This window comes from Eurosta solidaginis, chromosome X (genome assembly GCF_040869045.1).
Source record: "Eurosta solidaginis isolate ZX-2024a chromosome X, ASM4086904v1, whole genome shotgun sequence".
NCBI lineage: Eukaryota > Metazoa > Arthropoda > Insecta > Diptera > Tephritidae > Eurosta > Eurosta solidaginis.
In genome coordinates this window covers 205,398,668-205,422,639 of record NC_090324.1, presented here as the reverse complement: position 1 = coordinate 205,422,639, position 23,972 = coordinate 205,398,668, and the positions used below count along the sequence as shown (strand labels likewise).

Here is a 23,972-nt window from a genome sequence, read left to right as displayed (position 1 = left end):
GCCGCCCCCCTGCTTCTATTTTCACGACGGCGGTGGGGGTGATCGCTACCTTCGGTATCATGGTGCCGGTGGCAGCTGAATGCGGGGCTAGGAGCCCTGCCCGGAAGGCGGACACTGTGGAGAGCTGCAACGAGCTGTATCGGTGGCTGCGACCTTGTGTCTGATTATGGGTGTGGTGTCGTTGTTGCAGGCGAAGAGGCCTTGTCTCCGCTCTGCGGTCGCGGGGTTGTTGTCTCTGTTGAGGTTCCTTGGTTTGCCGGCGAAGAGACCGGATCTCCGCTCGGTCGTTACATGTATGGCGCTGCGCTGTCGCTGTCTCTTGTTGGAGCCGCTTCATCTCATGCTGCAATCGAGGTCGAAATGATTTGGCTGTGGGTGGTATAGTCGGGCGAAGAGACCGCGTCTCTGCTCCGGTTCGGCTGGCATCTTGGTTTCGGGGTGGACGAAGAGGTCCAGTCTCCGTTCCAGCGTCCGAAGCATATAAAGAAATTGAGTCGTCTATCCGCTCTCGGGGTGAGTCTAGCTCCTCTCCCACTTGGACGCTCCATGGCTTGGAGCGGGCTTCTCGGAGTAGCTGCTCCTCCTCGTCGATCGAGGCGATGTGTAGCATCGTGTGGTGCTTCTCGCCGCACCGTTTATATCGCCCTTGGCTTGGGCACGCGTTAGAGCGGTGATCAAGGGCCAGACAATTTCCGCAGTAGCTTCCGCGTATCGCTACGTAGAGGCGCTCTTCTGGCTTTTTTGCCCGAAAGATGGGGCACACGCGGATAGGGTGTCGCTCAAGACACACTCGGCATTCAGATGAATAACGCGCTGCATGCGCGGCGGCATTCCGTTTCAAAGCGGCAAAACGACCCATTTTTCTGAAAGGAATGCAATAGGTTTGAATAGGTCGGGTCCTTATCGAAGTGCAGGGGCGAGTGGTCATTTGAGTGGGTGAAATATATCTCTAACATCCTAATCGGTTGAGAATTTTGGGCTGAATTGTCAGGTTGGTGAGGCTTGCTGCACGACGTGTTCTATCTGCCCGTATCGTTATGCAAAATGTTAATTGCAACCCTGTCCGATGTTTCTTTGTCAGCTGATGGCTGGGACTATAAGACTGCGGCCTAAGTTCGTTCGCGGCCACCGTGGTATGATGGTAGCGTGCTCCGCCTATCACACCGTATGCCCTGGGTTCAACTCCCGGGCAAAGCAACATCAAAATTTTAGAAATAAGATTTTTCAATTAGAAGAAAAATTTCTAAGCGGGGTCGCCCCTCGGCAGTGTCTGGCAAGCGCTCCGATTGTATTTCTGCCATGAAAAGCTCTCAGTGAAAACTCATCTGCCTTGCAGATGCCGTTCGGAGTCGGCATAAAATATGTAGGTCCCGTCCGGCCAATTTGTAGGGAAAAATCAAGAGGAGCACGACGCAAATTGGAAGAGAAGCTCGGCCTTAGATCTCTTCGGAGGTTATCGCGCCTTACATTTATTTTTTATTTTTTTAAGTTCGAAACTCGTCCACGTTCGCACACCCGGAGTGGTGGTGAATTATATGTTTCGCGGATATATGGCGCAGGCCAATTCTGGTTACTCAGTCCCGGGTAAAACAGCTAGAAAGTGTGAGTGTTGGTATGTGCTAATCCCTAATGGGTGAGTTATAACTTTGTTGTTGATGCTAAAATGCCAACAAATTTCCTACCCCCTTTCCACAACAAAAAAAAACAACTGTACCGAAAAAGGTACAACTCCTTATTATAATACCCGCACACATGTATGGTGCGTTAGGCTGCATACATTGTTGCTTTATCGGTAACCGTATCGGTAACCTCATAACAGCTGACTTGACCAACCTTATGGGAATCAATGCAATCGATTATTGGTGGCGCTAAGGTCGTAACCGTATCGTAGCCAACCAATTCGTTTTTGGCTTACCGTCGTAACGATAAGCAGCTGATTACGTTAGGGATGCGACTACATACGACATACGGCACCAATGACTCCCGCTTTAGGCGTTCTACTTTATATAATTCGACCTTTGGTCGGTAGATGTCGCTCAGTCTCGCACTAAAGTTGTATTCTCGTACTAAATAATTTTTGGTGTGTTTTGTTTTACCACAAGTAGCCTGCCACCACACGGTTCGCCACTTGGCCTAAATGGTATAAGGGACTGCCTGTGCCATTACGGTTTCACCACTTGATAAAACACATCGAAAAATAATGTTGACATCCGTAAAATTAAGTATTTTAACTCTCGACCAAATGCATGATTGATAGAGAGATGTAATACGCGATATGCGACACGCGACGTGTAGTGTGCGAAATGAGTTGTGCATGAGGCCTAATTGTATTGCAATGGATTGACTGTCAGAAGTAAAGTGTAGACATTCTGACAGTTGCTACGTTTTTTCACTTCCTGAATGAAAAAAAAAATGTCATTCATTTAAAAACAGGCGCCGGTGAGTAGACTAGGTGTAAATATGTCTATCTCTTCATTAATTAAATTTCCTTTTGTTTTCAGGTTTTCTCTTTATGGTCAACAGCAGGATAATAGATTATTGTTGAGAAACCGACAGCCCGAGCTTATTGTGAGAACATGCTGGAAATTTTACCCTAGCGATGCTACATGGGACTTGATCAAATGGAAGGTGCGCTCTTTGCGGGTTAATTACTGCAAAGCAGTGCAATGGCTAGAAACCGACGAAGTTAGGCAGATGCCTAATGCGCAAGTAGAAGTTAAGGCATAAACGAAGTTATTGGTAGTCTGCAATAGGGGTCGATTGGTAAAACCGGTCCCAAAATGCTGGGAGTTGTGAAAAAGTACGTGTTTCTACCTCAGTCCCCAAGACGTAGAGCAGATGGTCGCAAATGTAGCATGTTCATTTGACTTGATTCAGGGCGCTGGTTTACCAAGACCGAAAGCTCGGTATAGGAGTGTAACCTAATCGCCTCTTAGGGTGAATGTTTAACAGTACAACAGTGTGTAACAAAAAATACCGAGTCTAGTTGAAATTGGACTAAGTATTGTCAAACTCTAGTGCTTCTGTGTAATCAACAAGATCCCACATAAATTATAGTAAAAATTATATACTGTTGTTGATCTGTCCTTTCTAAACCAAACTTTGTACAATGCGGTTAACCGGAGGAAAAAATATTACCCATTATTCGCAAATTAGTACATAAAAAATTCGGGCTATAATATACGAAAACCCGGCTAAAAACCAACAGCTTACTCACCCTAGTATATTCATAACATGTGCCTTAAATATATATAAACATTATGTTTCTAAATCAAGAATACTATAAGCAACTTTTAACATGTAGTGTTAACATATAGTTTGACCGGCTGCGCCAGCCTTTATGTGTGCGCTCCTTAATGGTGCCATGGCATTCTCCCCTTGTCATTGTAAAACGAAACTGCTATATCTATTTGAGCGCCAGCTGTCCGTGGTAGAATGTTTACCGGCATCGCCATCTGTCTCAGATCAGCTGTGAAAACACTTTTGCTTTTGTTTTTGTTGTGAAATTATTAAGTGTGCCCAAAACTAAATTCACGCCAACATTAGTTTATAAAGTTGGTTGTTTGTAAATTTTGTTCAGCCAAATTCTGCTAAAAAACATCGGGTTGTTTTACAACTTCTTGGCGACAATGGTGCATTATTTAAGATACGCTGCAACAGCAAACTTGGTAAATCTCAGTGGCAAGTCCTACGTTCATATTGCCAATAAGTACCAGCGCTGCACTCTACTTGACAATAGAAGTTGGTGCAGATAGTGTAAACGATGGGAATTGTGAAATATGTTTTACGTGCACTACCCGCTTGAATATTTCCATTTAAAGTGAGGTTTCTAGCGGTTATTCTATTATTGGGCGTGCAGTAATTTCATTGCATTAGGGCGACATAATCACCATGGAATATTTCCGTATCACATGGCGGTAAACGCAGACTATTAGATTGGGTGGCTACTTGGGCAGGGGCTATGACCGGAGCAACGCTTGCTTCGGCCTTTTGAATGTATTCGCTAATACGCGAATGGCAGGATATGTAGTCCTTAAGAGTGGTTGACTGCTTACTCCAAACTGGAAAAGGAAGCGGTAAAGATGGGTTTGATGGCGAATGAGGACAAAACGAAGTACCTGCTGTCATCCAGCAAAGAGTCAGCGCATACGCGCCTTGGCAACCACGCTACTGTTGGCAGTCATAATTTCGAAATAGTAAAAGACTTCGTTTATTTGGAAACCAGCATCAACACTAGCAACAACATCAGCACTGAAATTCAGCGAAGAATCAATCTTGCCAATGAATGCTACTTTGGAATAGGTAGGCAATTGAAAAGTAAAGTCCTCTGTCGGCGAACGAAAATCATACTCTACAAGTCACTTATCGTACCCGTCCTGCTATATGTGGCAGAAGCATCCACCATGACAACAGCAGATGAAGCGGCTTTGGGAGTGTTCGAGAGAAAAGTTCTTCGAAAGATTTATGGACCTCTACGCGTTGGCGATGGCGAGTACCGAAGAAGATTTAATGATGAGCTGTACGAGCTATACGCAGACATCAACATAGTCCAGCGAATTAAAACGCAGCGGCTGCGTTGGCTAGGCCATGTTATGCGAATGAAAGATGATGCTCCGGCCAATAAAGTGTTTCCATCGGAACCCGCCTATAGGAGCAGAGGTAGAGGGCGGCCCCCACTCCGTTGGAAGGACCAGGTGGAAAACGATTTAAACTCCCTTGGTGTGACCAATTGGCGCCGGTTGGCGGAGCGAAGGAGCGGCTGGCGCGCCTTGTTGGACGGCCATAACCGTCTAGACGGTTAAGCGCCAATTAAGTAAGTAAGTAAGTAAGAGTGGTTGACTGCTTTGCTTTTACCGATTCTACTTCCTCGTCATTCTTCAAGGATTGTAGGCATTTTCCATACGCCCACTTTGTGTTCGACCACGAATCGATTACTTCCTGTTTTAAAACTTCTAGAGACGTTTTTGAATTTTCTTTTAAGAAAGGCGTCGTCGAATTGCGCGTTGAAATCAATAACTTGTTCTGAACACCTGGTGAAATAACTCAAAGCCATATCTCTTGTTTAAAGGACCACGCTCTGTGTGCCGAAAATTAAAAAAATCGAATAAAATATGACGACTATTGGAATGTACCCGAATACTGAAGATCGTCAAAGGGAATGATAAGCGCCACCAATTAAATATAAATTTGAAAAAATGTCTCGAATTTAATTCAAAGTTAATTTTTGAAAAATTTCTAACGGGGTCAATGTAAATATTTCCTACTGGGCTGTATGTTCCTACAAATGTGCCTTGTATGTATATGTACACAAGTAACAACCCGCGCTAACAAAATTAAAGAGCGAGAAAATAGCAAAGGCAATGGAAATGGTGGTTGAAATATTGTAATTACGTATGTATGTACGCAAACATTTAAATCAAATGATTTTGTTAACTATACAAAGTAAACAAATGACCGATAGCCAAATGCTTATTGAATATTAAGTTAAATACTGAAATTTAAGTTAAATAAAATTTACGTAGACGTGAAAATTTAAATATGGATTTTATTTATTTTGCGAGTAGGAGAAAATAAACCAGTGATTTCGAGACTCGAAAAAGATTATTAATTTCCACTAAACGTAAATTTGTATTAGTGGATAAACCGCGAGAACTCAGAGAGTGAACGAAACCGAAATAACAAATTATTACCGATTGCACCTGTGTGCATAAGAAAAACAATACAAAGTTTTATTCACTTATTTATGATATTCAACGATTTGAATATCCAACTTCAAATAAATGTAGAAATAACTAAAACACACTGCCAGAACAGATAAATACGATCGATTTTATTATCAATTTAATTATTTTTCAAACCGAAAATTGAAAACAATTCACTTTATTTTTTGCCGAAAATTGGCTGAGAAAGTCGCGAACACTTTACTGCGGGCGATCGTATTTATCTCTCACCTGTGCATTTGTGTACGTGACTAATTAAAATATCGCTATTAGCACTAATAAAACAATTTCTGTTTAGCTTTTTATTTTTCGCTTGCACATATGTAAGTATATTTTTTACACAAGAAAAACCTAATTGCTCAACAAATTAATTATATTAAACGCACCTGTTTTATGACTTTTTGATCGATGAATATTTTGTTTGTATCGAAATTAATTTGTTGGTCTTTCTTCTTCTTCTTCTTTGTGTTGATGTCTTCGTTTTTCTGCCTCTCTTTGCTGTAATTGTATATGTGTTTTAGCTTACTTTTCCAAAAAAAATACCGTGCAGTTCGACGGCTCGATGGACCAATGATCGGGCGGGGATCGACCGAAGAAAATGCCGGTACGAACTCACAACAGATTTGGTACAAAAGAAATAAAAACCAAGGAATTAGAATGAAATTATAAAAGTGTATTTAAAAGGATAAATACATAGATATACAACGGAATTAAGTATAGTAAGATTTGTAGGTACACGATGATGGCTGGATGCGATTCCTATGATGGTTATCAAAAGACCTATCGTTCCAGCCAATCATTAGTTACTTCTCTCCTAGTATGCAAGTGATCACCGGTGATTTTCCAATGACAGAGTTGCTTTTTAGGGAACTGCTGAATTGGGAGAACACCAGCAATTCCCAACCATTGCAAGCCATTTGGCTTAAGCTCTATATATATATATACTATATATACCACCATATATATACTATATATACCACCGATCTTTATGATTTTTCAGACAACAATATATGCTACATACGTAAGAATTCGTTGAAATTTGAAGCATCTAGCTCTTAAAATAGGGCAGTAATTACGAAAAGTTTCTTATCTGAAAAATCGGTTGGGGGGATATATACTATATATACGGCCGATCTCATCAATTTTTTCAGGCAACAATATGTGCAATATACGAAATTATGCGGTCAAGTTTGAAGCTTCAATCTGTTAAATTGAGTAAGATATGACAAAAATCCTCTTTTTCTAAAAAATCGTTTGTATGGAGGATATATGCTATAGTGGTCCGATCCGGCCGGTTCCGACAAATGTCTAATCGGACACCCAAATACACCCGCTCACCAAATTTTATCAAGATATCTCAAAAATTGAGGGACTAGTTTGCACACAAACAGACAGACGGAAAGACGGACAGACGGACATGGCTAAATCAACTCAGCTCTTCATCCTGATTATTTCGGTATACTCAATGGTGGGTCTATCTATTTTCCTTTAAGGAATTACAATTTTGGGTTTCGTGACGAAATAAATATACCATTTCATTTTCATGAAAGGTATAAAAATAGGTAGGTACTTTGTGTGAGAATGCCTTCAGGGTTTTTGTTGTCTGCATGTAAAAACTATGACTTCGAATCACGTATTTCAAAAATATATGACGTAAACGTAACTATTTGATGAAATTTGATGAATTTTGAAGTTTTTTGCCGTAAAAAATGGACAAAAGGGCAGTTTATATGAAGTATATAATATATATACCACCTATCTCTATGATTTTTTCAGGCAACAATATATGCTATATACATACGTAAGCATTCGGTCAAATTTGAAGCTTCTAGCCGTTAAAATGGGGCTAAAATTGCGAAAATATATATATATATACTATATATATATATTATATATACCACCATATATATACTATATATACCACCGATCTTTGTGGTTTTTTCAGACAACAATATATGCTATATGCGTAAGCATTAGTTGAAATTTGAAGCCTCTAGCTCTTAAAATAGGGCAGTAATTACGAAAAGTTTCTTATCTGAGCAATCGGTTGTGGGGGATATATACTATATATACGACCGATCTCATCAATTTTTTCAGGCAACAATATGTGCAGTATACGAAATTCTACGGTGAAATTTGAAGCTTCAATCTGTTAAATTGAGTAAGATATGACAAAAATCCTCTTTTTCTGAAAAATTGGTTGTATGGAGGATATATGCTATAGTGGTCCGATCCGGCCGGTTCCGACAAATGTCTAATCGGGCACCCAAATACACCCGCTCACCAAATTGTATCAAGATATCTCAAAAATTGAGGGACTAGTTTGCACACAAACAGACAGACGGACAGACGGACAGACGGACATGGCTAAATCAACTCAGCTCTTCATCCTGATTATTTTGGTATACTTAATGGTGGGTCTATCTATTTTCCTTTAGGGACTTACAATTTTCGGTTTCCTGAAGAAATTAATATACCATTTCATTTTCATGAAAGGTATAAAAAAAGGTAGGTACTTTGTGTGAGGATGCAAAGCTTCACGTTTTTTGTGGTCTGCATGTAAAAACTATGACTACGAATCACGTATTTCAAAAATATATGACGTAAACGTAACTATTTGATGAAATTTGATGAATTTTGAAGCTCATAGCCGTAAAAAAGGGGCAAAAATGACAGTTTATATGAAGTATATAATATACATACCACCTATCTCTGTGATTTTTTTCAGGCAACAATATATGCTATACACGTAAGCATTTGGAGAAATTTGAAGCTTCTAGCTGTTAAAATGGGGCTAAAATTGCGAAAATATATATATATATATACTATATATATATACTATATATACCACCATATATATAATATATATACCACCGATCTTTATGATTTTTTCAGACAACAATATATGCTATATACGTAAGCACTCTTTGAAATTTGAAGCCTCTAGCTCTTAAAATAGGACAGTAATTACGAAAAGTTTCTTATCTGAACAATCGGTTGTGGGGGATATATACTATATATACGACCGATCTCATCCATTTTTTCAGGCAACAATATGTGCAACATAAGAAATTATATGGTGAAGTTTGAAGCTTCAATCTGTTAAATTGAGTAAGATATGACAAAAATCCTCTTTTTCTGAAAAATCGGTTGTATGGAGGATATATGCTATAGTGGTCCGATCCGGCCGGTTCCGACAAATGTCTAATCGGACACCCAAATACACCCGATCACCAAATTTTATCAAGATATCTCAAAAATTGAGAGACTAGTTTGCATACAAACAGACAGACGGACAGACGGACATGGCTAAATCAACTCAGCTCTTCATCCTGATTATTTCGGTATACTTAATGGTGGGACTATCCATTTTCCTTTAAGGACTTACTGACTCTAGAATTTTTTTGTAGGATATGAGTATCAAATGAAAGGTGTTAATGAGTATTTCAAAAGGGGGTGGGCTTTAGTTCTATAGGTGGACGCCTTTTCAAGATATCGCCATAGAGGTGGACCAGGGGTGACTCTAGAATTTGTTTGTACGATATGGGTGTCAAATGAAAGGTGTTAATGAATATTTTAAAAGGGAGTGGGCCTTAGTTCTATAGGTTGACCAGTGGTGACTCTAGAATGTGTTTGTACGATATGGGTATCAAATTAAAGGAATAAAGGGTTTTAAAAGAGAGTGGTCGTAGATGTATATGTGAAGGCGTTTTCGAGATATCGACCAAAATGTGGACCAGGGTGACCCAGAACATCATCGGTCGGGTACCGCTAATTTATTTATATATGACCAACTCATGGTCTTAAATGCATTGTTATTTTTGAACGAATGCATATATAGATGGTTCTACAATTATAAAATAATAATAAGAATTGCATCTTTTGGATATTGACTCTAAAAAACTGGAGGCGAGGAGAGATACAAACAAATTACCACCGAACCTAAACGACATGAAATGACTTATGCCACTTTCAAAATAAACGGCTCATATATAATACTACGAATAGTATTCCTGCCAAGATTTCAGGGGCTTTTGATTTCGCCCTGCCGAAATTTTTCATATGCTTCTACTTAATATGGTAGGTGTCACAACCATTTTACAAAGTTTTTTTCTAAAGTTATATTTTACGTCAATAAACAAATCCAATTACCATGTTTCATCCCTTTACGTATTTCGTATAGAATTATAGCATTTTTTTTTCATTTTTCGTAATTTTAGATATTGAAAAAGTGGGCGTGGTCATAGTCGAATTTCGGCCATTTTTTATACCAATACAAAGTGAGTTCAGATAAGTACGGGAACTGTGTTTAGTAAAGATATATCGATTTTTGCTCAGTTATCGTGTTAAAGGCCGAGCGGAAGGACAGACGGTTGACTGTGTATAAAAACTGGGCGTGGCTTCACCCGATTTCGCCCTTTTTCACAAAAAACAGATATCGTCCTAGAATCTAAACCCCTACCGAATTTCACAAGGATTGGTAGTTTTTTGTTCGACTTATGGCATTAAAAGTATCCTAGACAAATGAAATGAAAAAGGGCGGAGCCACGCCCAATTTTAAATTTTCTTTTATTTTTGTATTTGATTGCACAATGTCATTACTGGAGTTGAATGTTCACATAAGTTACTTATATACTGTAAAGATATTAAATTTTTTGTTAAAATTTCCCCTAAAAAAATTGTTTTTCTTAAAAGTGGGCATGGTCGTTCTCCGATTTTGCTAATTTTCAATAAGCATACATATAGTAATAAAAGTAACGCTCCTGCCAAATTTCATTATGATATCTTCAACGACTGCCAAATTACAGCTTGCCAAATTTTTAAATTACCTTCTTTTAAAAGTGGGCGGTGCCACGCCTCTTGTCCAAAATTTTACTAATTTTCTATTCAGCGTCATAATTTCAACCCACCTAAAAAGTTGCATCGCTTTATCCGTCTTTGGTAATGAATTATCGCACTTTTTCGGTTTTTCGAAATTTTTGATATCGAAAAAGTGGGCGTGGTTATAGTCCGATATTGTTCATTTTAAACAGCGATCTGAGATGAGTGCCCAGGTACTTAAGTACCAAATTTCATCAAGATACCTCAAAATTTACTCAAGTTATCGTGTTAACGGCGGACGGACGGACATGGTTCAATCAAATTTTTTTTCTATACTGATGATTTTGATATATGGAAGTCTATATCTATTTCGATTACCTTATACCCGTACAACCAACCACAAAGTTAATATACTCTGTGAGCTCTGCTCAACTGAGTATAAAAATAGGTAGGTACTTTGTGTGAGGATGCAAAGCTTCACGTTTTTTTGGTCTGCATGTAAAAACTATGACTACGAATCACGTATTTCAAAAATATATGACGTAAACGTAACTATTTGATGAAATTTGATGAATTTTGAAGCTTCTAGCCGTAAAAAAGGGGCAAAAATCACAGTTTATATAGGGTATATAATATATATAACACCGATTTTTATGATTTTTTCAGACAACAATATATGCTATATACGTAAGCATTTGGTGAAATTTTAAGCTTCTAGCTGTTAAAACGGGGCAGAAATTGCGCAAAGTCTCTTATCTGAACAATCGGTTGTATGAGATATATACTATGTATACCACCGATCTCAATGATTTTTTCAGACATCAATATATGCTATACACGTAAGCATTAGGTGAAATTTGAAGCTTCTAGCTGTAAAAATGGGGCTGAAATTGCAAAAAAATATATATATACTATATATACCATCGTATATATATTATATATATCACCAATCTCTACGATTTTTTTACGCAACAATATATACAATATACGTAAGCAATCGGGAAATTTGAAGCTTATAGCTGTTAAAATGGGGTAGAAATTGCGAAAAGTTTCTTATCTGAACAATCGGTTGTATGAGATATATACCATATATACGACCGATCTCTATGATTTTTTCAGACAACAATATATGCTATATAAGTAAGCGTTCGGTGAAATTTGAAGCTTCTAGCTGTTAAAATGGGTCTGAAATTGCTAATATATATATATATATATATACTATATATATATACTATATGTACCACCATATATATACTATATATACCACCGATCTTTATGATTTTTTCAGAAAACAATATATGCTATATACGTAAGCATTCGTTAAAATTTTAAGCCTTTATCTTTTAAAATAGGGCAGTAATTACGAAAAGCTTCTTATCTGAACAATCTCTTGTGGGGGATATATACTATATATACGACCGATCTCATCAATTTTTTCAGACAACAATATGTGCAATATACGAAATTATATGGTGAAGTTTGAAGCTTCAATCTGTTTAATTGAGGAAGATATGACAAAAATCCTCTTTTTCTGAAAAATCAATTGTATGGAGGATATATGCTATAGTAGTCCCATCCGGCCGGTTCCGACAAATGTCTAACCGGACACCCAAATACACCCGCTCACCAAATTTTATCAAGATATCTCAAAAATTGAGTGACTAGTTTGCATACAAACAAACAGACGGACAGACGGACATGGCTAAATCAACTCAGCTCTTCATCCTGATTATTTCGGTATACTTAATGGTGGGTCTATCTATTTTCCTTTAGGGACTTACAATTTTGGGTTTCGTGACGAAAGGTATAAAAATAGGTAGCTACTTTGTGTGAGGGTGCAAAGTTTCAGTTTTTTTGTGGTCTGCGTGTAAAAACTATGACTACGAATCACGTATTTCAACAATATATGACGTAAACGTAACTATTTGATGAAATCTGATGAATTTTGAAGCTTCTAGCCGTAAAAAAGGGACACAAATTACAGTTTATATGGGGTATATAATATATATACCACCGATCTCTATGATTTTTTCAGACAACAATATATGCTATATACGTAAGCATTTGGTGAAATTTGAAGCTTCTAGCTGTTAAAATGGGACAGAAATTTCGCAAAGTTTCTTATCTGAACAATCGGTTGTATGAGATATATACTATATATACCACCGATCTCTATGATTTTTTCAGACAACAATATGCGCTATACACGTATGCACTTGATGAAATTTGAACATATCTAAACGATTTTTAAGATAAATATAAAATAAACAAGTAAGAACGGGACTGTCTTCGGCTGTGCCGAAGACTTCATACCTTTCATGAATGGGGCTGAACAATAATCTTATCCCGTTCGTATTCTCCAAATAATCGGTTTTATAAGATAAGAAATATAAAGATGTACATACCTAAACGATTTTAAGTTAAATATAAAGAAAAAATGGCGAAAAACCCCCTTATCTGAACGATCGGTTTTATGGGATATATATTATATATAGATCCAATCGATATGATTTTTTCATGGAATCTTCTATGATATATTAGAATAAATATCACCAAGTTTTACGCTTTTATATTGGAAATTGAGAGAGAAATTGCCAAAAATCTTATTATCTGAACGATCGGTTGTATGGGATATATACTATATATAGCTCCGATCAAAATGATTTTTTCAGAAAATCTTCTATGATATATTAAAACATATATCACCGAGTTTCACGTTTATAGTTTCTAAATTAAGGGTGAAATGGCCAAAAGTCTTTCTATCTGAACGATCGGTTGTATCGGATATAACTATATATAGCTCCGATCAAAGTGATTTTTTTCAGGATATCAGGATATCTCCTATGATATATTAGAATATATGTGACCGAGTTTCACGTTTATACTTTCTAAATTGCGGCAGGAATGACCAAAATCGTCTTATATCAACGATCGGTTGTATGGGAGATATATGTTATAGTGGTCCGATCCTACCGGATCCGACAAATGTCTTATATAATACAAAAATACGTCCTTGTGCCAAATTTCATTGAGATATCTCAAAATTTGAGGGACTAGTTTGCGTTCAAACAAACAGACGGACGGACAGACGGACATGGCTATATCAACTCAGTTCGTCGCCCTGATCAATTCGGTAGGTTTAATGGTGAGTCTATCTTCTATATTTCTCAACGTTACAAACATCGGACCAAAGCTAATATACCATTTCATGTTCATGAAAGGTATAAAAAAAGTGCATGACATATGCCGATATGGGTATCAAACGAAAGGTATTTCACTCCGCATTACAATAGGGACATTTTTGAGTAGGGATGTCATTTAGGGTAGCCACCTTTTCGAAATTAAGAAAAATTGCCTGAGATATGCCGATATGGGTATCAAACGAAAGGTATTTGACTCCGCATTACAATAGGGCCATTTTTGAGTAGGGTTGCCATTTAAGGTTGCCACCTATTCGAAATTAAAAAAAAAATGCATGAGATATGCCGATATGGGTATCAAACGAAAGGTATTTCACTCCGCATTACAATAGGTACATTTTTGAGTAGGGTTGCCATTTAGGGTTGGGGTAGTTAGGCGAAGTAGTACTCTACTTACTTATAATCTATGAAAGCTTTAAGGGAGAATATTAAAGTTAAAAATCTTCGTAAAAAAATCATACACATAATTCGACTTAATTTTCTTAATTTCATACTCGCTAATAAAATTAAAATACAATATCAAGGCACCGTGACAAATTCTAGCAAAATATATTTAAGTGAATATTTTTGGCAAATATGAAATGAATAATTGCAATTTCTCACAGATTACTATTAGAAAGATTTCTCACCATAGCAAAAAGATACCTCACCATGGTAATTTGCTACCGTTGCCTCTATATGTTCAATTTGAAAACGACATCTACCCATTTAACTACTTACCAACAGATGGCGCTTAGGGAAGTAAGTTGACATTTAATTAAACTAACTGATAGGTGTCATAACTGATGGTTGTCATTCGTGAAATTTACACGTTTTTGGAATGTAACAAAATTGTGAGACTTTCATAGTGTATAACTAAAAAAATTTTTGAAATTAATAATTCTCGATTTCACTAATTATCATAACAATCCCTTATACTATAGGCTGGAAATACCCACTTCAAATTTTTCATTCCAGTTCATTTTGCGGTTAGTGTTTGATATGTTTTTTAAATCTATTTTTAAGGAAATCAAATAGTGGTATGTAAAAATATATAATATATGTACATATGAAAAAAGTAGAGTTTGATTAATGATGACATGTAGAACAAAGTATGTTATGCGGCATACTCGAAGATTGCCGAGCAAAGCTCGGTCGCACAGGTACTTATTATTTATGTCAGAATTAGTATAAGTAGATGTAAGATTGTAAATAGAAAACAGAGTTAAATTTTATTTCAATGTAGAAACATCGTTGATTTCCTTAACTCAGAAAGTTCTTGTTTTATTATGCGAGTTTTAAATAAATATTATTAGAAAAATTCCAAAATTTAAATGATTTAATCCATTTGATTTTTCTCCCCACCCAAACACCAAAAACTACGGGACTCTGAGAAAAGTAAAAAAAAACCTCTTATTGACGCTGGATATTCCTGAAACAAAAAAAGCGATGGAACAACGAATTTGCAACAAATGCCGACTTAAGCTATCTAAAATCAACAAACATAATCAGTTTTGTATATGCTTGCACATATAATAATTGAATATCCAAATTTAGAAACGATATATCAATATTATTAAATTCGTCAAATATTAGGTATTTATCACACATTTATTCCTTTTTCCAGATGAAAGAATCAGATGATATTAATTTCAGCGAAGTACTAACTGAAACTGATAGCGACGTGAATTACGCTCCGAAATGTTCTACATCTGTATCATTGGAGAAAGACAGAGAAGCAATGTTCGGGGCAACTAGTTTAATCAACAAAGGCTTAGAAATAATCGGAGTTTCACCAATTCAAAAAAAAAAAAGGTTCATCAAAACTATTCAACTGAAAAAATGCAGAATGTTTCTGAAGCAATTTCAGGAAAAATGTTTGGCATATCCAGTGATTACAAAGTTTTCTTCGATGAAAATGATGGAAACGAAATATTACAAACTCTTAAAGACGCATTCGCTTCAACATCATTCAACATCATTTCTCTGCTACAGTTCATATGATAACTGTTGCTAAGAAAATTGCTGAGGAAAAAGGAATTCTGGAAGAAGCAAGTCCCAAGAGTCATCCGTCATTAGAAAGCGAAGTTATTGATTTAATAACATAATTTTATGAACTCGATGAATATAGCCGTGTAATGCCCGGAAAAAAAATTTGTATCCGTAAAAATTAATAGCGAACGCATTCACGTGCAAAAGAGGCTACTGTTGATAAACTTACGCGAACTTCATCAAATTTTTAAAGAAAATCACCCCACGGTTAAGTGTAGTTTTTCAAAATTTGCAACCTTAAGGCCAAAACATTGTGTTCTAGCAGGTTCAAGTGGTACTTATTCAGTATGTGTTTGCACTATAGATGAGAACGTCAAATTATTAGTCGAAGAACAACAACAACAACAATGACCTAACATCAAACATCTAACTGCTGAGCATGTGCACCCAATAAAAAGCTATCAAGACTGTTTGAAACGTATGTTATGTCTTAATGCATCAACAAATTATTATTTCGGAAAATGTGCCCAGTACCCTGGGGCAAAAAATTTGATCGATGAAGTAAGAACAATTTTGGAGGATAGCTTCATTGGGGAAATAACTTACATACAACGTGAACGTCGATAGAACCACGTTGCAAGTAATGGTATCCCCAGTTGACGAATACTAACAAAAACTAGAATCCGGTTTAAAAAAATTAGTGTTGCATTTATGCATAGTTAAAAGCCAAAACAAGTTTATAAGCAGCAAAAAATAATCTTTACCAGAAAATTAATACATCGTTCTCTGTGATTTTTCCGAATTCTATGCATTTGTCGTGCAAAATGCTGCTCAGGGAATTCATTGGAATAACAATCAGGCACCAATTCATCCATTTGCCATTTATTACAGGCACGAAAGCGGCGAAATTCGTATGAAAAGCTTTGTTGTCATTTCGGACTGTTTACATCGCAACACAATTGCCGTGCACTTATTTCAAAAATACCTAGTGGAATATGTATGTTAAAAATAACTTTGAAAATATAAAATAATAATATTACATATTTTTCTGATGCGGCAAGTGCACAGTATAAAAACAAAAAGATTTTGGTTAATCTTACCCACCTTAAAAAAGAGTTCGGTTTGAATGTGGATTGGCACTTTTTTTCCAACTTGACATGGCAAAAATGCATGCGAGGATTTAGGTGGGACCTTGAAAAGATTGGCTGCCAGAGCAAGTCTACAGAGAGCGAATAATCCAATTCAAACGCCAAAAGGATTATTTGATTGGGCAATAGCGGCTACCCCTAATATTTCATTTAAATTTGTGGAAAACGAGGAATACTACAAAGAAGAAAATAACCTTGAAGCTAGATTTAAAAATGCAGTAGCAGTGAAAGGGACGTTGACATACCAGTGCATGATTCCAGTGGCAGAAGGAACAGTAAGAGCAAAGTTTTTTCTTTGGTTGATCATTCAGTTGAAGTTCAAGTTATAAAATAATTATTATGAAATATGTATAAATTTAAATGAAATTAAAAATTATTGTTAAGTTGGTTTTAACGGCTTATAGTAATTAATTAGTGCATCAATTGCCGTCTTCAAGACTGAATTTGTTATTTTTGTAAAATTGATATTGTATAAGTTTGTTTATATATTAGACCGAATAATTTCAATAAACCTAGCTCATTTTCTACTTATAATAATAAAATATAATAATACTGTAACGTAGCGTTACAATAACGTAACCCCCTGTATTTCCTTATTCACTTAAACCTGAACCTCCCTGTACTTATTTTCCTATAGCATAGCCAACAACCACTTGTACTTATTCTTTTATAGCATAGTCAACAACCACTGATAGCAAACCAATGAAAACCACAATAATGGTGTGTTGACTTCTCAACCAGTTTGCGGCACCACCCATATAAATATCGAGTTTGCATTTTTGCAATTCAGTCCTCGCAGGTGATCCAGCGGGAGTGGATGTCTTTTTAAAGGCATTCTTTTTCCCTCCTGCTAGCTACCTGAGTGGAAGGGGCGCTATCATGGCGCGGGTCACCCTTCACCCAGGTAAGGACGAGCGGGGCTGATGCCTTTGGGCTATTGCCACCCGTCGCCCCCTAGGTGTTGAGCGGCCCGACGCCTTGATGACTATATAACCCCTCCCCCTCAGCTCTGGCTTCGGCTAGTTGAGTGGAAGGGGCGCCGTCATGGCACGCGTCACCCTTCACCCAGGTAAGGACGAGCGAGGCGGATGCCTTTGTGCTATTGCCACCCGTCGCCCCCTGGGCGTTGAGCGGCCCGACGCCTTAATGACTATACCCCCCTCACCCTCAGCTCTGGTTTCGGCTAGTTGAGTGGAAGGGGCGCCGTCATGGCACGGGTCACCCTTCACCCAGGTAAGGACGGGCGAGGCGGATGCCTTTGTGCTATTGCCACCCGTCGCCCCCTGGGTGTTGAGCGACCCGACGCCTTAATGACTATACCCCCTCCCCCTCAGCACTGGTTTCGGCCGTGAGCCGATGCGCGCGCATAAGGGGCTACCGCTGTGCCGTTAAGGTGCACTTCCCCTCCGCGCACGGATCGATCCACGGTGTATCGGCTGGTACAACCCCGTCCCTCTTACGCTCCTTCTATTAGCATGCAAGTAGGGAGGCGGGGGTGTCCAGCAGTGAAACCAGCACTAACGAGTCCTCGCAGTCTCTTCCCCAGGTAACCGACCGGCCTACTATCGATTCTGCCGAAGACTGCCGTTCAATCCGATCCCGCCGATACCATCAACCGACCCCGCCCGGAACGAGCCGCCGCTTTCCAGGTAAACCCCATCGCCAGCCTACTTCCCCCCTCACCACGGCCCTGGTACGCGCTCCGTAGCCCACCGCCGCTGCCGTCATATCGTCGCCCCTCTGGTACCGCCGCTGCTTCCATCCCGCCGGTGATACGCCGACCGTTGGCCTTCCGCCATACTACAACCGTGCCCATCCCGCTTTGCTGGTGCCGCCGCTGCCACACCAACCACTGGCCGTTCGCCACCCTACAGCCGTTAAGGCGCTGCTTCCATCCCGCCGGTACTACGACGACCGTTGGCCGTTAGCCGTCCTGCCACCGTTAAGCCGCTGCTACGACGACCGTTGGCCGTCCGCCTTCCTACCGCCGTTAAGCTGCTACATCCGTCACGCCGCTGCTACGAAAACCGTTGGCCGTCTGCCATCCTACCGTCGTTAAGCCGCGGCATCCGTCCCACCGCTTCTACACCAGCCACTGGCCTTTCGCCATCCTAGCGCCGTTAAGCCGCTGCTTCCGTACCACCGTACCAGTCCATCCGTTACCCAACCGTTCAACCGCCCTACCGAACCTCCTCTACTCCAACGACCGTTAGCCGCCGCCCCGCCCCCTCGCCATCTTGCGACGGAAAGCTGCTGCCCGCCTAATACCTCCAGCCGTGTGTGCGTGTGTTCGTAACAAATAAATATCGTGTATTTATGCAGTAGGGGTTTGTGGGACCTTTACTCGACTCTGTATTGACTGAGTGTTACCCCATCCTTAGACAAAACCCACCTCATAATACTAGCGGGACCCCGGTGTGCTTCGCTACACCAATAGAAATGTTGGAAAAAGAATAAAATATCATAGAATTTTTTAATCTTTATTTCAATTCTTAATCCGTAACATTTGGATACACTTCATTTTTCGTTCCTCCAAATTCAATCAGCATACTCGAAGCGTTTGTCCTTGCGCCGTGTTGTTTGATATAGCAAATGACAGGCGCACTGGAAACTGCAAACGCTTGAATTTATTTATTTATTTATTTAAATTAAGTCTACAGTACAGGATACCTTACAGACTAGAATAATGTAAAATAATCTCGCGCAAATGAGAAGAAGTATGTATTGTGATTGATTGTTATAACTATTAGACAAATTGAATTTAGAATTCTTACAAAATCCGATTTTGATAGTGCAAAGTCAAGCTTAGTTGATGAGGAGAACAAAGCATTTAATTCTCTTAGTGCCTGAGCAATAGGCGCATTTCTAGCATATGTTGTTCTAAAGTTTTCCAAATAAAAAGGGTAGAACTTACGAAGATTTCTCTGAGGAATATTAAAACTAATCCGCTCGAGTAACATTGGGCAATCGATAATGCCATTAATAACATTGAAAGCAAAAGAAAGCGAGAGAATTTTCCTTCGTTTTTCCAGCGAATCCAAATTAATTAGCAAACGCCGGGAATCGTAGGGCGGGACAGGCTCCTCAAACCTTAAGGAACGTAGAGCGTGTTTTAGAAAGACCTTTTGAACTCGTTCAATTCTACTTATCGAGAGTTGATCATATGGTCTCCAAATTAAAACAGCATATTCTAAATGTGATCGAACAAGAGAGGTAAATATTTGCTTAAACGTATAGGGATCAGAAAACTCCGTGGAGTTGCGACGAATGAAACCGAGAACAGAATACGATTTTGAGAGTATTAAGTTTATGTGGCCGTTTAAAGTAAGCTTAACATCAAATACCACGCCCAAGTCCTTAAACTCTGTTACATTTTGCAGCACATCATTAGCAATCCGATACGATGTATCGAGGATGCTTAGACGCCTGCAATATGTCAAATGGAAACATTTCTTTATGTTAAGGGAGAGGCGTGACTTCTCACACCATCTATGAAGATTATCTAAATCGGTCTGCAGATGAAAGGCATCTGATGTGTCTCGAACATTCGAAAAAATTTTTAAATCGTCAGCATAGAGCAAAAATTTTGAGTGCGAAAAGCATTGACTGATGTCATTAATAAAAATTATAAAAAGGAGCGGACCTAGAATCCTTCCTTGAGGAACGCCTGAAGTGACAACAAAAGGGTTCGAGAGTGCACCATCAATGGTAACTACGCAACTTCTACCGGTTAGGTATGATTTGAGCCATAATAAAAAAGATGAATGGAATCCAAGGCATACCAATTTATGTAATAGAATCGTATGAGAGAATTTATCAAACGCCTTTGAAAAATCCGTGTAAATGCAATCAACCTGGAGTCCTGACGAAATACAGAATTCGGTAAGGACCGCTAAATTAGAGGCCGTTGAACGACCCTGCACAAATCCATGTTGATTTGGATTTATCATAGCCTTGACAGTAAAATATATTTTTTCTTTAACAATCCATTCAAGCAACTTCGAGATGCTTGGATATTGGCCGATAGTTCCGAACGTCGCTTTTTCTCCCACTTTTGAAAAGAGGTGTTATTATCGCTAGTTTCCAATCGTTCAGAAACGTCCCTGAAGAAAGGGATTTATTAAATATAATCTCCAATGGAGTAACTAATGCTGGACAGTTTTTGAGGAGCATTGCTGACAGTCCATTACAATCTGTCTGAGAAGAAGACTTGAGACAAACTAAACCCTCCGTAATATCGTTAGCTGTAATTTGAAGCGCACCGAAATTAAGAAATGACGGAATATCGCCAGAGAAATCAGGAGACTCTCCAACATCAGACACGTAATTTGACTTAAAAAAGTCAGCAAACAGATTTGCTGCTTCATATGGGGTAGTAGCGAAGTTATTATCGTACTCAACCGACGTGGGAATACTTGAGGCCGCCTTTTTGGATTTCACGAAGTTCCAAAATTTCTTCGGATTAGATTTAATATTTCTCTCCGTACTACTTAAATAGTTTTTATACAGCTTGTTATTCAGAGACTTGAATTTCTTCTGAAAATGGCGGTATTTAACAAAATATGCTGAGATACGAAATGCCTTATATTTCTTAAGAAACTTGTTTTTGAGATCTTTTAATCGTTTCAGGCGCGTGTTACCCCATGGTGATTTGTAGCATCGCTTCCTCTTTAAAGATATATTATTGAGACAAAATTCATTCATTATTAGTTTGAACATAGAGAAACAATTGTTAACGTCATGGCCAGAGAGTAGCTCCGCCCAGTTGAATTCTAGAAGAGAATTGTTTAAACTTAGATATTCACACGAGGTGAAATTAAAAGCTACTGTATCCGTATGTGATAACGGTAAAAATTCGAAAAAAAGTATCTTAATTTCAAGAGCGGCATGATGAATACTTTCATCCGATAAAGGAGACACACACTTAGATACGACAGAATTCACATTGTCGGAAACAAAGATAAGATCTAAGAGTTTATTAAGTTGATTAAAAATTCCATTAATTTGCTTCAAATTTATACTCAGAATACTATCAATAAAATATGATTCGTGGTGATTAGTTATATTGTTAGCTAAAAGGTTTGAATTTGCGGAATCACCATTCCAGATAATATTGCTAAGATTAAAATCGGCCAAAACGCATAAGTGGTTGTCTCCCAAATTATCTAATCCTAGGCTAGTCACATTATCCACATGCGCTTTATATAAATCCACGTTACTCCCTGGTGGTATGTACGAGGCAATCAGAAACAAGCAGCCGTTTGTCTCAGCTCCGTTAATGCATACACATAATTGATTAAGCAGTAAGTCATTATTAGCGAGCTCAACAGAATATGCGCGAAATACTCTTCTCACCGCAATTAGAACACCGCCACCTCTTAAGCAACCCGTCTTGACAGCGTCACGGTCTTTACGAAACACGTCGTAAAGTTGCGTATCGAAAAACTCACTGCCGTAGAAATCAGAGTTTAGCCACGTTTCAACTATTACAATTATATCGAACAACTCTTCTGTACTGAATTGATAGATTGTGTTGGACTTAGTACGTAAGCCAGATATATTATGAAAGTAGATACTGAAGGCACTGTTAAAATCACGAGAAACATTGTTATCTAGCGTCAAGTTTCGTGGTTTTGAACGGTTTGTTTCCGAAAAGAATGAAACGGCTTCACTTTCACATTAGCCGGCCAAAGAGATGGTTGTAGGATACTTTGGAGGTTAGTTGAGGGAATACCCAATTTAAAATTCACACGCCTATGCTTGCCTATAGGGTCATATTTTTTAAGCAGCGCAAAACAATGGATAGCATTAGTATCGATGTTGGCATGTTTTGCTACATAACTTTTAATGTTATCAGCTCTAACACTAGGCGCAAACGAAGACAAATGTACCCACTTGTTACGAACAGCAACGCTTAGTTCTTTGTTGTCACTCGAACCAACAACAACTACTTGTTTATGCTTTTTGTTCACGTTATTATTATTTTTTTTTCGACTTTACTGCTGTCCAACGAGTGTTGTTGACATTGAAATTAGCTGAATTCGAAGTAGAAGTCGTAGCAGCAGTAGGATCACGAGAGACAAATTCATTATCGGATGCAGCAACAACTTCAATATCGCTATTATTGTCTTGTTTATCTTGTTTATGCTTTTTGTTCACGTTGGTTTTTTTCGACTTTACTGCTGTCCAACCAGTGTTGTTGGCATTGCAATTAGTTGAATTCGAAGAAGTCATAGCAGCAGTAGGATCACGAGAAACAAATTCGTTATCGGATGCAGCAACAACTTCAATATCGCTATTATTGTCGGTAAACTGAGAGAGAGCATCCACACGAATATCAGTAACATTTGGAGTTGAGGGAGTTGAAATCGAAATCAAAGGCACTGAATCACGGTCAACGGCCTTTGTGTTAAATCGTAAAGCTCGCTTCTAATTGTTTTGCACTGCACTTTGTTTAGCTTCGCCATTATCAGCAGCATTGTTGTTTGATTTACTGGGTTGACTTTGTATAGATTTGCCGACATTGTTGGTGGCTGCAATTGTAGCGCTTTGTTTTTTAGAATGTTTTGGAATTGCTTGTCCACTAAATTCGTTTTGAATTTCGCTTAAAGGGCGCACTGCATTTCGAAACTTAAGCAAATAAGCTGAAATAGGCAAATCAATGCACGTATCACATCTGAACAAGATATTTTTGCAACAGTTTATAAGCTTAGCCGAGCTTGTGTTTATATTAGAGCACTTTACATGCAAAGTATGCGAGCAAATGCCACAGCATAAAAATTCACCCGTGGCACACTCAGAGTTACATTTAGCACACATAGACATAGCGCACTATTAAATGAACGAAAAAAATGAAAAGAAATCAAAAGAAACGGAGCAGCACAAAAACACGTCTACTCTCGTCAACGTCTAGCGTCATTTTCAATTCAAATGACATGTCTGTTGGTATCAGTGGGATTCGCGGTATAAGCACAATTTCACCTTTCGCTTTGCCGGCCAGTATTGTTGCTTCAATTAAATTCTTCATCAACTTTTTTACATTCAGTCTTGTTCATTACACAATTTTGGTGCATATAAGTTCCGTAATAAAATAACTGATGAGCCGACCTTCA

At 38.4% G+C, this 23,972-nt stretch overlaps 1 protein-coding gene across 1 annotated transcript in view; it reads left to right on the top strand.

Moving 5' to 3' along the window:
- The window catches only part of Gat (GABA transporter), a 1,840,468-nt gene that overhangs the window by 641,545 nt on the left and 1,174,951 nt on the right, over nucleotides 1-23,972 (top strand). The gene's annotated exons all lie outside the window — the stretch shown is intronic.